The sequence below is a fragment of the Erythrolamprus reginae genome, chromosome 10 (genome assembly GCF_031021105.1).
Source record: "Erythrolamprus reginae isolate rEryReg1 chromosome 10, rEryReg1.hap1, whole genome shotgun sequence".
Lineage (NCBI taxonomy): Eukaryota > Metazoa > Chordata > Lepidosauria > Squamata > Dipsadidae > Erythrolamprus > Erythrolamprus reginae.
This window is the reverse complement of record NC_091959.1, coordinates 2,913,600-2,929,075: the sequence shown is the minus strand read 5'-3', so window position 1 is coordinate 2,929,075 and position 15,476 is coordinate 2,913,600. Positions and strand designations below refer to the sequence as shown.

The window sequence follows — 15,476 nt, the reverse complement described above, 5'->3', positions numbered from 1 at the left end:
CCTCCTAAGATAAAACACAGGAAATAGTATAAGGGCAGACTAGATGGACCATGAGGTCTTTTTCTGCCGTCAGCATAGTTCCCTCTAAGCTGAGCAGTGAGCAATCGCTCACTTAAAAATCATCATCAACTCAGAGTTTTCCAAACCTGCCCAGAAGCCGAGAGGGAAAGAGTGAGAGGGAAGGAGAGAGAGAGGAAGAGAGAGAAACAGATAGAAAAAAGAGTGGAAGGAAAAGAGAAAGAAAAAGAATGGGAGTAAGGAAGAGAGAAAGAAAATCAAAATCTAGTTTGAAACTAGCTCAACTATTTAAATGGCATTTTGATATTGATAGAGTTGCCCTATTATGAGCTCACTGTTATAGACACACAGTACAGTATTTTATTTTGAAATTCTCTGAGGCAAAACAGGGTGGTTTTTTATTTGTTTATTTGTTTATTTATTTATTATTTCTGTGCCGCCCAGTCCCAAAGGGACTGCCGCTCAGACACTATACTTTTCCGCCCACCCCCCAAAAGAATTAGAGGGAACACTGGCCGTCAGTCTTCTTTGTTTCTATGTTTCTATGTTTCTGATCCATCGCGGAGACCAGCTAGCTGAGCAAGCACCGCAGGGAACGGATGGAGGAGCAGATGTTCCCAGCTGATCAAACCGCCTGCTCAGAACAGAGCTGGGAGGCACTTTGGGAATGTTTGTGTCTTCCAACTCCAAAGTTCCAAAACAGGAGATAAAATTGCATCCGTCCTCTGCCCAGACAGCTGGACCCAAAACAGCTTCAAGCTAATTGAGTGTAGTGGTTGGCCCCAAAACTGGGAGTTTGTGAATTCTAGTCCTGCCTTAGCCGTGAATGCTATCTGGGTGATTTTGAGCCAATCGCCAGGAGACTGAGAATTCTAGTCCCGCCTTAGCCGTGAAAGCCAGCTGGGTGATTTTGAGCCAATCATCACAAGACTGAGAATTCTAGTCCCGCCTTAGCCGTGAAAGCCATCTGGGTGATTTTGAGCCAATCACCAGGAGACTGAGAGTTCTAGTCCCGCCTTAGCTGTGAAAGCCATCTGGGTGATTTTGAGCCAATCGCCAGGAGACTGAGAGTTCTAGTCCCGCCTTAGCCATGGAAGACAGCTGGGTGATTTTGAGCCAATCACCACGAGACTGAGAGTTCTAGTCCCGCCTTAGCCATGAAAGCCATCTGGGTGATTTTGAGCCAATCACCAGGAGACTGAGAGTTCTAGTCCCGCCTTAGCCATGGAAGACAGCTGGGTGATTTTGAGCCAATCGCCACGAGACTGAGAGTTCTAGTCCCGCCTTAGCCGTGAAAGCCAGTTGGGTGATTTTGAGCCAATCGCCAGGAGACTGAGAGTTCTAGTCCCGCCTTAGCCGTGAAAGCCAGCTGGGTTATTTTGAGCCAATCACCAGGAGACTGAGAGTGTGTGGGGTCAATAGAAGGAGGATGGATTATTAGATATGTTTGCTGCCTTGAGTTACTTATAAAGTAGTAAAAGATGCATGAGAATACTAAGTAAATAAGAGAGATCCAGTACAAGGTGCATTCAAGAACAATGAAGAGAAAAATTACAACAGGTCAACAAATGTTACTTTCTTTCTCAATTGTTAAACGGTTTCTCCAAGTTTCTTTCTGTAAGGGAATTCTGAGAGTTTAGACGGAAATAGGAAGTAGGCGTCAAATCCATCAACAAGTGGTCCTCCTCCTCCTTCTCCCTCTTCCCCCCCCCCAATGAAAACTTGAGGTCTGGCCTTCAGTCTAAGCCCAGTGGCTAGCCAAGTTCAGACCTGGTTGGTACCAAGGTAATGGTAAGTAAAACCTTTATTACAGTCAAAGGCCATCAATATAATAAAGACAGAACATCCAAGAACCGTTTCAGATTCTTAAGACTCTAAACATTTTAAAATCTCTTTGATCCTAGTAGCAGATTCTTGGGTGATAAATGTAGCCCTTGTCTTACAGCAGTTCGTTGACCATCCAAAGTTATAACCATCACCAACTTGGTCATCACCCAAGTCAACAAAGACATGCTAGGTGTTGAGGTTCTTGGACATCTGGAGACAAACGACTTACAGGATTCATGACTTTTGGCTGACCAACCAAAATTGACCCATTGTAACTATACAAAAGAATCTGGCCACCTGTACTGTAATTATGGCCTGTTCATCTTTGATGTCTCCACCTCTCCTGAGCCACAAGGGCAAAGTCTTTCAGTGAATGGTAACAAAATACAACCATCAGCTACTTCCATAAGATGTCCAAGAAACCTCCATGGCCACAATCCATGAACTCATCCATAAACGAGCTAAACTTGAAGAAGATTTTAAAGTTTATGGAAAATCAGTTGTTGTTGTTGTTGTTGTTGTTATTATTATTATTATTATTATTATTTATTAGATTTGTATGCCGCCCCTCTCCGGACACTCAGAGCGGCTCACAACACAAAACACGGTACAAATCCAATGATAAAAACAATTTAAAACCCTTAATATAAAAACAATCATACATCTCAGACAAACCTTGCGTAAAACGGAAACGGCCCGGGGGAATCAATTTCCCCATGCCTGACGGCAGAGGTGGGTTTTGAGGAGTTTGCAAAAGGCAAGGAGGGTGGGGGCAGTCCTAATCTCCGGGGGGAGTTGATTCCAGAGGGTCGGGGCCGTCACAGAGAAGGCTCTTCCCCTGGGTCCCGCCAGATGACATTGTTTGGAAAACCGTGACTGTTACACTCAGAAGGCTTATTCTCAGAAAAGAGGGCAGGCACTCAAATCCATCCCACCCCAAGGAGCTCATCTTCTGGAGGGGGTTGACCGTTGGAGGACAAGATGCATAAAAGATGGATGAGCTCATTTTTATTTCTCCGACGCTTGCCTGACACTTGGCTTTTAAATAGCCGTCTTCCTCCAACACTCCAAAATAAATTAGAAAATCAAAGCCGCTGGCTGGCCATTTGCGCTGGCCCTGATGTGGACCTCCTCCACCAAAGGGCAGACAAACGAAGAGCAAAGCGCTGAAACTATCCTTTCACATCAATGAAATGTGCAGGGGTGTGTGTGTAGGGGAATAGCAATGTCAACGTTTATTTTTTATTTATTTATTTTATTTATTTATTTATTTTGTTCAATACACAATGAGGGTTTTAGTGGGTATATATCTATATACACATAGCAAAATACATGATGAAGGTTATAGAGGAGATACTCATAGTAAAATTGTTGTGGTTCAGCCTGAGGCTGCTCAGGGACCGGCTGTGTCTCTGCTGGCTCCATGCCCGGAGGAGGATGACAGCGAAGAGGAGGGGGCTGAACAGTCGGACGGGGGAGAGGAAAATCAGGAATGGGATGAAGGAGAACAGCATGAGAGCCCCGGGGGGGGGCTCTCCCCAGCCAGTAGTTTGGAGTCATTAGGTGATGAAGCACAAGCCGTCATTGACATGCGACAGAGACATTCAGATCAAAGAAAGGAGCAATTAAAGAAGTATTATCAGCACTGAATTAGGAACAGCTGGGTTTGGGTGTGGTCCTCCTTAGCAGGGTTTAAAAGGCAGGCAAGCCCTTGAAGCCATGTGGAGTGTTATCAGTTTGGAGTTGTGTTATCCTGTCTTGTTTCTCGGCGTCTCTGTTCCTGGCTTGTGGCCCAGCAGCTTTGGAAGACCCATGGGAGGTGTAGGTCTGCTATCTACAGCCTCAGCTTGGCAGCAAGAATTCTGTAGTGCTGCATGGACTTTTGCCTTCGTGGATATATCTGAAGATACAGCGTTTTCCTGTTTGTAAGGACATTTTCTGTTACCTGTGTTTTTCTTGGATTTTATAAAACTGCCTTTGCTTTTTACCAGTGTGTCTGGCTTCTCTTTTTGGGTTGGTCTTGGCTTCTGGAGTGACCCAGACAGAACAAAAATATATCTAAGAAATAATAGAAAAGAAATAACCAAGGAAGCAGCATTATTGATTAAAAATAGTGAGGTAAAAGAATACGAAGAAATCAAAATTGCAGCGATAGAAAGTGCCCAGGCAACCATAGTGCTTGGGTGGAAAGATGATAATAAATGGACCACAAAAAATTGCTGCAGGTACATGGTGGACCACATTCACTATGAAATTATGGAAATTAGATTACACAACTATAATGAAGAGAAATTAGCAGCAACAATGAGGCGGTGGGAGAAGGTTAAGAATTATATATTAACAATATCAGCAAGCGATGCAAATGTAAAAAATAAAATTCAATCACTTTATAAAGAATGAACAATGTAATAAAGTAAATGAACGATACAGAATTAAATCTTCCCCAGTGAAGGGGATTTTTAATTTTTTTGTTTGGTGATGGTACACTTCTATGTTTTATGTTTTTGCAAAATTTTTAAAAAATCAATAAAAATTATATTTAAAAAAGAAAGAAATGATAGAAAAGAAGATATAGGAATAGAACATATCAATGAAAGAACAGAAGAAGAGATATAGGAATAGAAGAAAGGAATAGGAGATATAGGAGAGCAATAGGACAGGGGACGGAAGGCACTCTAGGGCACTTGTACTCGCCCCTTACTGACCTCTTAGGAATCTGGAGAGGTCAACCGTAGATAATCTAAGCGTAAAGTGTTGGGGGTTTGGGGATGACACTATGGAGTCCGGGAATGAGTTCCATGCTTTGACAACTCGGTTATTGAAGTCATATTTTTTACAGTCAAGTTTGGAGCGGTTAATATTAAGTTTAAATCTCTTGTGTTGTTGTGGTTGAAGCTGAAGTTGTCGCCGACAGGCAGGATGTTGCAGCATATGATCTTGTGGTTAAAGGCATGGAATCCAGGAAAATTTAGCAAGGAACTTCAGGAAAGGGAAAAAATTTTCCAGAGGACACCAGGGGATTTCCCAGCAACTTCCTTCCCGCTTTTAAAGGACCCTTTTTACACCAGGTATGTAAGCTAGAAATATACAAAAATAGAAAGGGAACGCTCAAAAAGAACCCATCCTAGATCTGAATGAATGAAATATTCTCCCTGAATACTTTGTTCTGTACAAAGTTGAATGTGCTGACAACAGCAGGTGAAATTGATTGTCAGAAGTTTGATTTGACAGAAGTTTGATTTGCTTGGAGTTATATTGTGTTGTTTAAGTGTTCCCTTTATTTTTTTGAGCAGTGTGTGTGTGTGTTTATATATATATCACATGTCTTTGCTGAATTTTTAAAATTAAGGGAGACTAGGATATATATGTATGTGTATGTGTGTATGTATATATATATGTGTGTGTGTGTGTGTGTGTGTGTGGTTTTTTTCTGTTGAACAAGGCCGAAATAGCGCTATCCTAGTCTCCCTTAATTTTAATATTCAGCAAAAATATGTGAGATAATATTTTGAATGTCTATGCGACGTTTCGGTGAAATCACATTCACCACCATCAGGCTGAAGTTGTTAGCTTTGTGCTGCTGTAAACATAGTTTATATAAATATAAAATATAAAATTAAATATAAAACTATATTTGCAGCAGCACAAAGCTAACAACTTCAGCCTGATGATGGTGAATGTGATTTCACCGAAACGTCGAATAGACATTCAAAATATTACACGGGGCAAAACCCGAACTCAGAACAATCTACATACATATAACCGTGAAAATCTACGAATATATATACTGTATTCCAGGAAAGGAGAGAAGGGAGGGGGTAAACCAGGTCAAATGTTACTTTAAATATATATAGGGAAGGGATTGGATACTGTAGCCTAGAGGATAATTCTCTGCCTTACAAGGCAAAGGTTGCAAGTTCAAGGTTCAAGTCCCAGTGGGTATGGCTAGCTGATGAGGCCAAAATAGGGCTGAAATAGATCTATCCTAGTCTCCCTTAATTTTCAAATTCAGCAAAAAAACATGTGATATATCTATCTATCTATCTATCTATCTATCTATCTATCTATCTATCTATCTATCTATCTATCTACATTCATACATACATACATACATACATGCATACATACATATATATATATATATTTGTTTTCGTAAATTTTCACGGGTATATGTATGTAGATTGTTCTGAGTTCGGGTTTTGCCCTGTGTAATATTTTGCATGTCTATGCGACGTTTCGGTGAAATCACATTCACCATCATCAGGCTGAAGTTCCAAGCTTCGTGTTGTTGTAAAATGATTTCACCGAAACATCGCATAGACATGCAAAATATTACACAGGGCAAAACCCGAACTCAGAACAATCTACATATATATATATATATATATATATATATATATATATATATATATATGTTTTCGTATATATATATATATACACACACACACACACACACACACATACATAGGCCTCATTTTGGCCTCATCAGCTAGCCATACCCACTGGGACTTGAACCTGCAACCTTTGCCTTGTAAGGCAGAGAATTATCCTCTAGGCTACAGTATCCAATCCCTTCCCTATATATATTTAAAGTAACATTTGACCTGGTTTACCCCCTCCCTTCTCTCTTTTCCTGGACCCTCTTCCATTTCTAAGGCTGCCCAGCAGCAACGCAGAATGGAGGGGGGGGGGGGGGAACTCTTCCCTAATAATGGAATGTTATCCTTGACTTGTAGAGAGCACAGCAGCTCAGCTGCTCCAGGAATTTATTTATTTATTTTATTTATGATTAGAGTTGAAAGGGGCCTTGCAGGTCATCTAGTCCAGCCCCTTGCTCAAGCAGGAGACCCTACCCCATCCCCAGTCACGTGGCAGTCCAATCTTCCAATCTTGAATCCATCATCCAAGTGACCAAAAAGCGCGACTGCTTCTTTTAATTCCTTGGTTTTGCCTTGGGATACACAGGCGCGCGCGCATAAACGTACACAAACAAAGCGGGCAGGTAGCATTTTGCTAGCCAAGCGGGTCCAAAACCTTTTTGCAAAGAACCGCTTTTTCTTCCTCCCTCGCCCCAAATCCTTGGAGAGTGGGGGAGAGCTGTCTGCCCTAAAACGCAGGCAACTCCCTTGTTTGAAACGGCTCAAACCCCCAATCCCAGATTTTCTCGAACAAAGAGAAAGGGATTCGCTCCAGAAGCAGGTTTTTTGAGTTTGGCTCCCTCCAAACCCGGGATTGCAAAACCGCCCCTCCCTCCTTCGTCCCCTTGCAGTGTCGCCCGGTTCCCGCCGGACCCCCGCGCGTCCAAAGCTCGCCAGCCGCACCTGCGGACCTCGGCTGGGGTTAAACCTCGGTGCGCAAACCTTCCCGGGCAGCCTCCGGCGTCTCGTGTGAACGCGTGCTTGCCAATCACACTTTCCCCGCAGGAAAGAGTGGTAGAAAAAGCGCGCGGAGTGGAGCGGGGGGATGTTGAAAGGCAAGAGAAAGCGTGAGAAAGCGAGCAGGCGGGAGGAGGAGAAGCCTCCCCCCTCCCATAGATCCCCTCGCCGTTAAAAAATCTCGCCTTCGTAAGGAACTCTTTAGGAATAACAGCGGCAACGACGACTATGGTTGCAGGGTCGAGGAAGAGTGTTCCGGGGCATGCCCCGAGCGCTTTTACGCATTTGGAAAGGAGGCAAGCCATGCTAAGAACCAAACCCCCCACCGCTCACAGCCTCCACAGCCCGGCCAAGACACCCCCCCCCGGATTGAGACGCACCTTCCGTGTCCCAACGACCCCCCACCCTTAAAAGAATCTCGCCTCTGCAAGGAAAAATCCAAAAACTGCGCGAGCCCATCGTTTCCAAAGCCAACTAGGGTTCCGGGGCATATCCCGAGCGCTTTTACGCATTTGGGAGGTAAGCAAGCCTTCCAGATTAAGGGGGGGGGGTTATGCCAAGACCCAAGACCTCTCCCGGGCTGGCTACACCACCGCTCCTACCCCCCCCCCCTCAAGCCCGGCCAAGACCCCCCTCCGGATGGAGACTCACCCTCTGCGTCCCAGCGAACCCATCCCCCTTTTAAAAAATCTCGCCTTCCGAAGGAACTCTTGGGGGGGGGGAACCAAAGCGGCGAGCCCATTGTTTCCAAATCCAAGAGGGTTCCGGGGCATATCCCGAGCGCTTTTACGCGTTTGGAAAGGGATGGACAGCCCAGAAACCGAGCCCCCTTTTTCGGGCTGAACCCCCTCAGCCTTCCAGCGCCCCCCCCCCTCCTCCAGCCCGGCCAAGGTGCCCTCCGGAGCTGGACTCACCTGCCGCCTGCTGCCCGGCCCGGGAGCCCGAGCGCCCCGGCGCCCGACCCGGCATCCAAGCTGCTCCGCCAGAGGGTCCCCGCGGCCGGCCGCCCGGCGTCCAGGGGAGGCTCAGTCCCGCGGGCGGCCAGCAAGACGAAGCAGCGGCGGCGGCGGTGGCTGGGAAGGAGCGCGCATTCTCCCGGCGCCTCGCCTGCCTCGCCTGGCTGCGGCGGCGCCCGAGAGATGCGCGGGGCGGCGGCGGCGGCTGCAGCGCTTCCCCTCCGCTCCTCCTCCGCCTCCGCCTCCTCGTGCCGCCGCCGCCGCCGCCAGCCCAGCCCGCGTCTGGCCGCTCCTCGGGGCTCCCCGGGCGGCCGCGCCAGCTGCGCATGACATCAGCCGGGAGGGGAGGAGGGAGGCCCGCGCCGGACTGGGCTGGGCTGCGGGACGCCCCGGAGAGGAGGAGGAGGAAGAAGGAGGAAGAGAAGAGGAGGAGGAGGAGGAAGAATAGATAGAGAAAGAAGAGGGAGAAGGAGAAGAAGAGGAGGAGGAAGAAGAAGGAGGAGGAGAAGGAGAAGTATAGCAGGAAGAAAGAGGAGAACAAGAGGAGGAGGAAGAAGGAGAAGGAGGAAGAAGGAGGAGGAGGAAGAAGAAGAGGAGGAAGAAGAGGAGGAAGAAAGAGAAGAAGAGGAGGAAGAAAGAGGAGAAGAAGAGGAGGAGGAGGAAGAAGGAGGAGGAGAAGGAGAAGTATAGCAGGAAGAAAGAGGAGAACAAGAGGAGGAGGAAGAAGGAGAAGGAGGAAGAAGGAGGAGGAAGAGAAGAAGAGGAGAAGGAAGAAGAAGAGGAGGAAGAAAGAGGAGAAGAAGAGGAGGAAGAAGAAGAAGAAGAGCTGTTCCCTTTGCATTGTTGTTGTTATCATATTATTATTATTATTATTATTATTATTGTGGTTGTTGTGGTTGTTGTTATTGTTGTTGTTGTTGTTGTTATTATTATTATTATTATTATTATTATTATTATTATTATTATTATTAAATTCTGAATGCAAAGTCTGTAGTTTCTTAAATGGCGAAAAGCCTTCTCTGACCCCCATCCTGGACTCCCAAGGAATCTTAACCTGGGGCCTTTGATCTGATGGTGCACCACTGGGATCTGGCCCTAAATGGGCCTGCAAGTTTTTAACTCTTTTAAAGAGTTTTAAAATAAGGATTTAAATTGGTTTTGTACTCTTTTGTTAGAGGTCTTAATATTACACTGTGCATTTTATTTATTTTTTGGTTGTGAGCTGTCCAGAGTCCCCAGGGAGTTGGGGACTTGGAAGGAAGGAAGGAAGGAAGGAAGGAAGGAAGGAAGGAAGGAAGGAAGGAAGGAAGGAAGGAACTAATTAACTAACTAACTTGGATCCCTTGATATGCAAAGCAAGAATTCTCCCTTTGGAGTTTCCTTCAACTCCATCTGCTTGATGGATGCAGCAGCCCCTTAACAAGACAGAAATACCAGGGAGGGGGAGTCTCCTTGTTGGGTTTTCCAGCCCCCTCCCTCTTCTAGCAGTGGGGCTACTGCCCTTCTGCCTGGCTTTGGAGCACCCCCTTTCTCTCCCCTGTATCCCCCCAACAACAGGGTTCTGAAAAACACCCACACCCACAAACACACCGTGCCTGGAGGGGGCCTATTCAAGGACGCCCAGCCCCTCTATGCTTGAATGGCCACTAATAACTTCAGTTCGCTTTATTTCCAGCCCAGGTAAGGTGTGTGCATATGTGTGTGTCTCTCTGTGTGTGTTTTGCAAAGCCAGAAGAGAGCCTCTTTGCTTAGACATACACAACGCCGACCCCAGACCCCCCCCCCCAAAAAGCTCTATTTAGCCTCCAAATCCAATTAGGGCTCATTAAGCAGTGGAACCTGGCCTGTTATCGAGGGACCCATGGCAGGCGGGCGGCTATTCATTTCTGGGGGTAGCCAACCTGCAAATTGCTCCCCTGGGCAGAGAGGGACGGACTTTGGGGCTGGCTACGGGATACGGGGTCTGCATCCTAAGATAAGGAGTTGCACTGCTTTTTTCCCCTGCTTCGTTCCCATTTTCCCCTCTTCGCTCCTCTGTCCACCCCGCCCTTCCTTTTCGCCCAGTCTGGGTTTCCTTCCTTCTTTCCTCCCTCCCTCCATTCCAGTCCTATTTCATCCTTCCTTCCTCCCCCTCCCTGGTTTTCATCCCCCTTTCCTTCCCCATCCCCTTCTTTCTTTCTTTCTTTCTTTCCTCTCTCCCTCCATCCCATCCCCTTCCTTCCTTGCTTGTTTCCATCTCTATTTTTCTGTTATTAAGTCTTAAAAGTCACCAGATTTGGCGACCCCTGATGTAAATGGGGGTCGTGGCGGTGAAGAATTCTATTCTATTCTATTCTATTCTATTCTATTCTATTCTATTCTATTCTTCCCCATGCTGGCTGGGGAATTCTGGAAGCCTGCACATTGGTTGGTTAAGGTTGAGAAGCTTAGATTTAGACTCGAGTGACAATACCTTGAAACCTTCATCAGGTTCCCTCTTCCTCTTCCTCCAAACAGAGATCGTTGGCTTCCTGGTGTTCTCCTCCCATCATCTCCATGCTTTCTCCATGGGTCTCTCCATGGAGTTGTGGGGGAAAAGCTTGTGGGGTTGGTGGGACTCATGGTTAGAGCAACGTGCGGACACAGTCGGTGTTTGGAGACAGGTTGGCAGGTGAGGTTCATTTTCTCCAAAACATTCCCTTGAGGTCCCTTGAAATTTATTTATTATTTATTCATTATTTGGATTTGTATGCCGCCCCTCTCCGAAGACTCGGGGCGGCTCACAACAAGTGGAACAAATCATAAATAATCCAATTAATTAAAATATTTAAAGATTTAAAAAACCCCATATACTAGCAGACACACACACAAGCATACCATGTATAAATTAAACATGCCCAGGGGGAGATGTTTCAATTCCCCCACGCCTGACGGCAAAGGTGGGTTTTAAGGAGTTTACGGAAGGCAGGAAGAGTAGGGGCATTTCTAATCTCTGGGGGGAGTTGGTTCCAGAGGGCCGGTGCCGCCACAGAGAAGGCTCTTCCCCTGGGGCCCGCCAACCGACATTGTTTAGTTGACGGGACCCGGAGAAGGCCCACTCTGTGGGACCTAATCGGTCGCTTGGATTCGTGCGGCAGGAGGCGGTCTCTGAGGTATTCTGGTCCGATGCCATGAAGGGCTTTATAGGTCATAACCAACACTTTGAATTGTGACCGGAAATTGATCGGCAGCCAATGCAGACTGCGGAGTGATGGTGAAACATGGGCATACCTAGGTAAGCCCATGACTGCTCTCGCAGCTGCATTCTGCATGATCTGAAGTTTCCGAACACTTTTCAGAGGTAGCCCCATGTAGAGAGCGTTACAGTAGTCGAACCTCGAGGTGATGTGGGCATGAGCGACTGTGAGCAGTGAGTCCCGGTCCAGATATGCCATTCCCTCGCAATGCAACACACCCCGTTGCAATATCAGTTCATGATTTTTTCTTCCTCATGGCAGGAGAACCGTAGCTCAGCCTTAACGCCGAGGAAGATAAAGCATAATTTTATCTCTCCCAAGTTTTCCATCGAGCCGGATTGCCTCCCAGCGCCCAGGGATGAAACGAGGCCTCTTCGCAGGCATATTTGCTCTCGGAGATGCTTTTATGATGCTAAACTTCAAAGATAAATGGCTAAGCAGGGTTCGCAGAATGGAAACGGGGAGAGTTCAAAATAGAACCTGTCAGCTTTCTCCTCTTTCCCATCTGCCATGTCAAATCAAAGGTTCATAAAAACAGCTGGGCTCCTGACTTTTTGGGTGGGGGGTAAACCATCATAACCAGCCAAGAGAGGAAGAAGAAGATGATGGATGGTGGAAGGGCAGAAAGAGAATGAAGCCATGGATTCTTGGCATTTCTGCAGGATGGATGATGGAACATGGCAGGCAAGCTCTACTAACTGCTTTGGAGAAGGACAGAGGAAGGAAGGAAGGAAGGAAGGAAAGAAGGAAGGAAGGAGGGAGGGGAGGAGGGAGGAGAGAAAAAAGGGAAAGGAAGAAGAAGAGAAAAAAATAGGAAAGGAAGAAGGAGGGCAGAGGAATGAAGAAGAGAAACAAGGGAGAAAGGGAAAGAAAAGAGGAAAGGAAGAAGGAGGGAGAAGGTTGGAAGAATGAAGAAGAAAGAAATGGGGGGAAAAGACAGGAAGGACAAAAGGAAGGAGGAAAGCAAGAAGGGAGGAGGGAAAAGGAGAGAAAAAAGTAAGAAGAGAGAGGGAGGGAAGAGGAAGGAAGAAGAGAAGGAAGGAGGGAGAGAGGGAGGAAAGGAGGGAGAGAGGGAGGGAGATTGCATTTCTATCAAGGGAGAATTAGAGGTCCTTTAATAAAGACGGTCATATTGGCATTTGAACCAAGTAAGATAAAACAATCTTGCAGTGCAGTCCAGTTTGGATTTGCCTGCTGGCAAAGTGGTGGGAAAACTGAGAATAAATACAAGTGGGTCAATGCCTCCTGCCACTCAAGACCCCTATATTATTCTCCCTCCTGTCTTCCTGGTGAAGAGACGAGAAAGGACGGAAGACAAAGGTCCCACAGTCCCCAACGCCAATTAGAAGGGAGGACACTGAAGGTTTTGGGTGGAAGGATGAATGTTGTGGGAGCTTCATCACTGGAGGCTTTCAAGAAGAGATTGGACTGCCATCAGTCAGGGTCTCCTGCTTGGGCAGGGGGTTGGACTAGACCTACAAGGTCTCTCCCAGCTCTTCTTATTCTGTTGATCTGACGGCCGAAATAAATTCCCTGCAAAGGCTTGTTTGGAGGGAACGACCGCATGGAATCCAAGGCTTGTTAAATTCCACTGAATATATGAAGAGCAAACCGGATCAATAACGATTTGCATTTTGATGAACTTGGCGGATCCCTCGAATGTATGAAGATGCAAAGATTGACCCAGTTGTTCGAGATGATGTAGAACTATTTAGTTGCCATTAAAGGTGAAAATAAAAATGCTGAAAAATCAATAGAGCCAGGCTCTTAGCTGAAGAGCTGGCTGAACAATGATTTTTTAATAAATAAATAAATAAATAAATCCAGAGACAAAATTAAGATACCGGCAGGGACATTGAAAATCCACCTGGATGCACAGCTCACAGGATAATGCTAGTTACTCTTGAGTTACTCTGAGAGTAAACTGAGGGCAATCTTTAGGCCGGTTGCTTTGAGATTGTCGAGGAAAGATCAATAAACAGTTTAAATCAAAATTGCAACCTTGGCCATTTTTAGCTCTGTGGACTTCATCAACTCCACGGCTGGCTGGGGAATTCTGGGAGTTGAAGTCCACAGGACTTAAATGAAGAATAATTGAGAAGACCAACCGGGATTGAGATCTATTGCTGGATGTCATCAAGATCCAGCCGTAAATGGTATGTATGGCTTTTAATTGTGGGTTTTAAATTGTTTTTAACATTGTTTTTATAGTTTTTAATCTTATTTATATGTTTTAATTTTTTTTTTAAAAATAGTCTTTATTAATTATATACATTAAAAAAACAAACAACATAATGAACAAAAATAAAAGATAAAAACTAAGAAACATAACATATGATGGATGGACGGACGGATGGACGGACGGACGGACGGACAGATAAATAGATAGATAGAGATCCATTGCTGGATGCTAGTTGCTTCATTTCTTCCGTCCTTCCGTCCTTCCTGCTCCTATTCTGCTGCTTCCCGCTCTGTCCACCCCTTCCTGAACCCGGCCAGATGAGATAAGCTGCTCCACTTTATTTTTATTTGGTACCTGATGGCCTGTGACACTCGCCTGCCCCATAAACCTTCCAGAATAAACCTCAAATCATGCAGCGAAGGGCTATTTATGGTTTGCAGAGACCGGCCTCGGGTTGCCATCTCAGCTCCTTTTTCCGCTTGGCTCCTAAAATACAAGCGAGCGCCTGTAATCTGTCTGCTACCTTCTCCTGACTATGTTGCCGCTGCCAAACCTTTTCGTTCAGTGTGGTTGAAGGATAACGGGGGCCCCCTCCAGCCTCCGCCTTGCCTGATACAGCGAAGGGCCCCTTGACTTACCTGCTACCCAGTGAAGGGCTACGCTGTGGGTGTGGCTTATTTTGTGGGTGCGGCTTGCCTGCCGTGTGACCAGGTGGGAGTGGCTTGATGATCATGTGATGGGGTGGCTTAAAGGTCATGAGACCGGCTTAAAGGTGGCCAACTTGACGTGACTCGCGTCCAGGGTTTGGGTTAGGGTGCCTGGCCCCTCCTCGCCTCAAAGAGAGACAATTTCCCTCTCTATTTGCTATGACTGAACACCCAAAATATACTCTTTAATTCTATGTATAGATGCCATATGCGTACGTACATATTACACACAGGCACGCAAAAATATACATTACTTACTATATAAACTGTATGTGTATGTACACACACACAAACACGCACGGCTCTTCCAAAATGATACACACTCAACCTCATTGACTGCGATAGGAAAAACATGCCCAGAGCCCAGAAGGGGAAAAAAATAAAAATAAAATAAAATTTTTCCCCTTCTGGGCTCTGGGCATGTTTTTCCTATCGCAGTCAATGAGGTTGAGTGTGTATCATTTTAGAAGAGCCGTGCGTGTTTGTGTGTGTGGGAACAGATTTGGAAGAGAAATATTAAATTAACAAAATCCACAATATATAAAGAAAACCAATATAAAATGCTATACCGTTGGCATCTTCCACCCAAAAGATTAGCTAAAATGCATAAAAATTACAGCCCAATGTGTTGGAAATGTAAAAACAGTCAAGACACCTTCTTTCACCTATGGTGGTTGCGTCCAGAGACAAGAAAATACTGGAAAAAAATAAATAATTGGTTGTGTCAAATAACAAATACAAAAATAGAATATACGCCATAATTTTTTTTTAATTGGGTATTATGAGAGGTAACTATTCTAAAAATGTAAAATATTTAAGCTTGCATATTACAACAGCTGCAAGGATTGTATTTGCACAGAACTGGAAAAATCCGCAAATACCTGAAGACAATGAGATTATCAAAAAAAAAATACGACTGTGCAGAGATGGACAGATTGACAATGGAACTTAATAATCGAAAAGAATCGGACTATTATGAAACCTGGACAAAATGGTACCAATGGACAAAAAAAAGAAAATTAAAAGAAGCAATGGAATAAAACATCCAGAAATCTAAAAGTAATTAGAAGACAATGTCGATAGGAATGTATATACGATGTAGATTCATCTGTAAATATGACTATGTACTTTTTTAAAAAAGGAAAAAATTAATAAATATATATTTTAAAAAAATAATAATAAAATAATTTTTTTCT

The 15,476-nt window shown here is 45.2% G+C and overlaps 1 protein-coding gene across 2 annotated transcripts in view; it reads right to left on the bottom strand.

Moving 5' to 3' along the window:
* Window positions 1-8,371, bottom strand: part of LINGO1 (leucine rich repeat and Ig domain containing 1) — a 336,332-nt gene extending 327,961 nt beyond the window's left edge. For both annotated transcript variants that reach the window (XM_070763556.1, XM_070763557.1), the window contains exon 1: window positions 8,135-8,371. The gene's annotated coding sequence lies outside the window, so the exon portion shown is untranslated. The remainder of the gene's footprint in view (window positions 1-8,134) is intronic.
* Window positions 8,372-15,476: the final 7,105 nt, after the last annotated feature.